This window comes from Alosa sapidissima, chromosome 2 (genome assembly GCF_018492685.1).
Source record: "Alosa sapidissima isolate fAloSap1 chromosome 2, fAloSap1.pri, whole genome shotgun sequence".
In the NCBI taxonomy this organism is placed as follows: Eukaryota; Metazoa; Chordata; class Actinopteri; order Clupeiformes; family Clupeidae; genus Alosa; species Alosa sapidissima.
This window is the reverse complement of record NC_055958.1, coordinates 5441694-5446502: the sequence shown is the minus strand read 5'-3', so window position 1 is coordinate 5446502 and position 4809 is coordinate 5441694. Positions and strand designations below refer to the sequence as shown.

General features: G+C 48.1%; 1 protein-coding gene across 9 annotated transcripts in view; it reads right to left on the bottom strand.

Annotated features, from left to right (window-relative positions):
* Positions 1-4480, bottom strand: part of pcbp3 (poly(rC) binding protein 3) — a 49632-nt gene extending 45152 nt beyond the window's left edge. For 4 of the 9 annotated variants that reach the window (XM_042084473.1, XM_042084475.1, XM_042084479.1 and 1 more), the window contains exon 1: positions 4077-4480. The gene's annotated coding sequence lies outside the window, so the exon portion shown is untranslated. The remainder of the gene's footprint in view (positions 1-4076) is intronic. The other 5 variants (XM_042084478.1, XM_042084476.1, XM_042084477.1 and 2 more) reach the window with 2 other exon arrangements.
* Positions 4481-4809: the final 329 nt, after the last annotated feature.

Here is a 4809-nt window from a genome sequence, read left to right as displayed (position 1 = left end):
GGGCTACCATATACAGTAAGATAAGCTTTTAGAGTCTACGTCACTTTCAGGCCAACCACCACTTCCAGGCACCGACCTCAAGCACTTACCGCATATGCACACGCGGAGCACATGAAATATGTATAACGCGACCTTAATGGACACCTCTCTCTCCCTTTCTCTCTCTCTTTCTCTCTCTCTCCCCCTCATTCTGTGAGGCCAGGAGGATTTTTAAAAAGCTCACATGAGCGTCTAAATCAGATCAACAGTGGATCAGCTCATGTCCGGCCATCTCACATTAACACCCCATTAACTCAGTCTGCCTTGTCTTGACCCCGGGTCAGGAGGAAAACAAAAGTCACACGTCACAACATCCGGCATCACTGTTGCTGTGCATGTGTGTGTGCTTGTGTGCTTGTGTGTATGTGTGTGTGTGTGTGTGGTAGGTAGGGGGGTTGTATTGTGCATTCCCCACAAACGCGTGCACACAACAAACAAATCCTCCAACCCTCCCTCCATCATCCTCCAACCTCTCAACCGTCCAACCCCTTTACTCTGGGTGCAGTTTTCCCAACCGTCCAACCCCTTTACTCTGGGTGCAGTTTTCCAACATCATAAAAATAGCAGCACCACCCAGTGAAACACAGGCAGGCAGGGGGCGCGGATCGACGCAGGCAGCAGGAGGCAGAGCAGAGCTCTGCCCGTCCCCTCGGCTCCTCAGGTCCTGATTGATCTCACGGCCCATCGGCGGGTTAAATTACACTGCAGAGTGGGCCCTGCGAGGAGAGAGGGGGAAGCGAGAGGTGGGAGAGAGACGAGAGAGAGAGAGAGGAGAGAGACAAAGGGCTTGGGATTTCACAGGCCATAATTCTCTCGTGCTGGCCTCGACTTTGAAAAGGTGCAGCGTTCAATTTCAGCCGCTGGCTAGTGCTTTTTTGCATTCTCCCAGAGAGTTATGACGCGGACCGGGCGCTTTTCAAGTTACATGGGAAAGTGGTGGAGGAGGAGACCTGCCTACCAATCAGTCCTGAAGGGAGGAGGAGAGAAAAAAAACACTGGTCTCTGTCAACATGCGACAGTGCTGATTATGAAATCTGACATGGTGAAATCCCCTGCTGAAGCGAGGCCACAATCATGTATGGAGTCCAGTGGGGCTCGGCGGTCTCTCGCAGTGTCGCCATGGCTGCCTGGCAAACAGGCCCAGGGCCGTCGCCATGGGAATGTCATGGGTCTTTCACGTTGCAGCACTGCCGAAAAAAGGCAAGTCGGAAGTGGGGACAGCATGAAATCCGGAGAGCGGGGAGAACAAGCCAAAGCACAAATGGGGCCAGCTGTCCAAGAGCATTGGCGTCAGCGGAAAAACAAACAAACAAACAAACAAACAAATAAACAAATAAAAGAACTCGAAATGCATAAATGCATTAAGAGAAAATGTTGATCATGTGCTAAGTCCAAGTTTTCCCCCAAACTTTGGGGTTTCTTTTCAAAGCTGAGACAGAATTTTGGGAGGAGGGGGAGCGGGCCCACTAAAATTAATCTGGCATGGTTTCGCAGATTTAAGTCATCCTTGTCAACATTTCCAATTTACTGCCACAAGATGCTGCCCATATTTCTTTGGTAATCCAGAGTGATTTAAAAAATATCTAATCTTTTAGGGATATTAATAAAGCAATTTTGATGTTTAATATCAAGCAAAAGCTATTGCAAAGAGTCTGTTTACAGCATATCTACCAAACCAGAGAGCTTGTTAATCGACATGAGACTTCCACTGCATGTGCATTTTGATAGACACACCATTGGGCACAAAAAGGTTTTTCATGGGCCAAACCGTACACTTTTATTGCGCAAACAAAAATAACTGCTGAGCAAATTGTAAACAAATCCACAACAAATCGCCGCCCTTTCTCACCTTGAAACTTCTCAACAACACACACAGGTTGTAATAAGGCCTATGTAAGCAAGTACAGCCATAATGTGGTCCCACCACCACCACCACCACCACCTCCATCACCTTCCCACAGCGGTCCCACCATGAGGAAATGCTGACAGCAACGCTATATTATGTTCTGTCACACTGGTGAGAGTGAGGCTGCCAATGTGGCCAGAGTGGGAATTGGTTTGCAAATGATATCGAGATCACTTCCTATGATGTTGCCTCTCCTCAAACACAAGCTTAACCCAAGCTGAGTTGGGAGGGAAGCTGAAGTGTGGAACACACAGGAGAGGTAGAGTGGAGTGGAGAGTGACTGGGATGCAGACAATAGAGAGATTGAGAGAGATTCAGACAATATTTACTTTTTTTCCCTTCACTGCTCTCTGTTGTGGAAGGCTGTGTTCATGTTGCAGGCTTTCAGTTCAGTTATTTAATTTTTTTGTTGTTGATGTCATGCATTTGAGAGAAACACATAATAGTAATAAGAATGATAATAATAATCCACAGATCCAAATAAAGCTTTACTGGTACTCTAAAGATGACTGACTTCATTATGGCACGAGGCTCAGTGTGTTTAACACTAGTCTGCCTGTTTAATGAGGATCTGCTCCTGTTGAAGGGGATGACAGTGCTCAGCAAGGCTTTTAAATTTTTATTAGAGCTCATTTGCTTACAAAAGTGAAAAGAAGGGGGCTGGTTGTGTAGAGGGGAATCGAATGTGCCTATTATCTTCCGTAATTCACTGTCTCTTCAACTGTGTCTATATTACTAACAGAAGAAAGAACATAAACAGAACACAGTCAATCACGTCCCCAATTATTTTACTTCCCATCCACACATATCTACCTCGGTCAGTAAGATCCACTGATTCTCTCTCTCTCTCTCTCTCTCTCTCTCTCTCTCTCTCTCTCTCTCCATCGTGCCACTGAATCATTACTTATTACTGTTGCGTGATAGCAAAGGTGCACTCAAACTTTCCACCACTAGTCCTCTAAAAGGCTTTACACAGCAAGTTGAACTGAGCGAATTAAAAATAGAGGGTCCCAAAAAAGAGCACGGCCTGCACACCTGTGAACCTGACAGCACATGGGGCGAAGCCCTCCACCGAAGCATTAGTCTGAGGCTATCAGCTCACTTAGCCCTCGCGGCCAGTATTGATGGCTATATCCCTTCAATCTCTCCCAATGCCCATCCCCAGCGAAGTGCAGCGCAAGAACGAACAGATAAGCATTTTTTTTCTTCTAGTCTCCCTAGCGTTGCCAGCAGTGGTTTATAGGCCACGTTAATGTCTGTGAAAAGCTTGCTTGATTCAATCAGGCGGAGCAGAGCGAGTCCGGGATTGTAAAGTACTGTAATTACCGTTTGTGCAATGTCATGACGTTTGTTTTCTGGTGCCCTTTGCAAACTCGACGTTCAGATGAGGAGTGTGTGTTGCTGAGCACATGGCATTTTAAAAATAGTTTTCTTTTTTTTTTTCTTTGCAAGTAGTATCAGAAGCAGCAGAGGCAGCAGCAGAAGCCAACAATAGCAGACAATTAGAAAAGATCAACAGCCATTAGACCTGACCAGAGAGAAGGTGGTGTGTTTTTTAACAGACAGCATATCAGGATGAAAAATGGCAGAGTAACACACTGTTTACTTGGTTGTGTATGACTTTAAGGTTCCTTGCCTAAAGGGATTCAGAAGGAAAGAAAAAAGAGGTGGGGAAGATGAGGGCTAGAGATAGTGGTGAGGAAAGTAGTGAACACTCCACATGAACTGAGTTTTTCAGGGAGAAAACAGTGACCTCCCAGATTCTAATCCCCCCTCTCTCTCAACATGCCTCCCTCCGAGAGGAACTGCTAGAGGGAGAACTTGAAAGCCAGAGAGAGAGAGAGCGAGAGAGAGAGAAAGAGAGTAGGAGAGAGGGAGAGAAGGAGGGAGGGAGGGAGGGAGGGAGGGTGTGTGTCTCTGTGTGTGCCAGAAGAGTGTGTGTGTGTGTGTGTGTGTGTGTGTGAGAGTGAGAGAGAAATAGAGAGAAAGAGAGAGAGAGAAGATGAAGCAAATTATATGCAGAAACAACAAGGATCGAGAGCAAGATGCAAGCACGCTGAGAGGCACTTTAAGAAGGCAAGGTAGGCAGATACATTTCTAGTGGTGCTGTTGGTAGTGGGGAGTCCCTTACCTGCTCAGCTGCTGAGACGGGATGGTGAAGAGAGAGGAGAGTCAAAGGGTGGAGGTGGGTGGAGGTGTCCGGGTCGAGATCCGAGCAGGAGACGGGTGGTCCAGGAGGGAGAAAGAGGAGGAGGAGGAAGAGGAGGAGGGACGGAGTGACAGGGAGCAGGGAGACGGGGAGGCCAGAGGGGGGAGATGAAACGTCGCTCCTCGCCTTTTCGCTCTCTCTCTATTTATCTCTCCGGTGCACTCCCCACACACACACGCGACATAGACCCCCACACACACACACACGCCCTCGCCACCACACGCGCGCGCGCTCAGAGCCAGACTCAGAGACACTAGTCACCCGGTACCTGCAGTCACTCAAATAATGAGGGAGAACGAGAGAGCCCTCACATCCACACGCGGTCCAGCACAGCACAGAAAGCCCCAGTGCCCCGCCCACCCGCTCCCCTGAGCCAATCGCGCGCCGGCTGAGCGGTATCACTGACAGCGAATCGGAGCACTGTCAGCCGGTGCCATGCCCCAGCCAATAAGTGCAATTGCTCATATCCAATCAGAATAATTACTCGGGGAGTCGCGTGAAGCTTACCTCTGAAGGACAGACAAACTGGTGCACTTAGCCAATAAGTGTGATTTAAGACCGCAACAGACATTAGAGTAATTAGATTCGGAGGCACTTAACCCAGCACAATAACATTGCATGCTCCACTGCAGAACTGGCAAAAGCAAGCTCCACA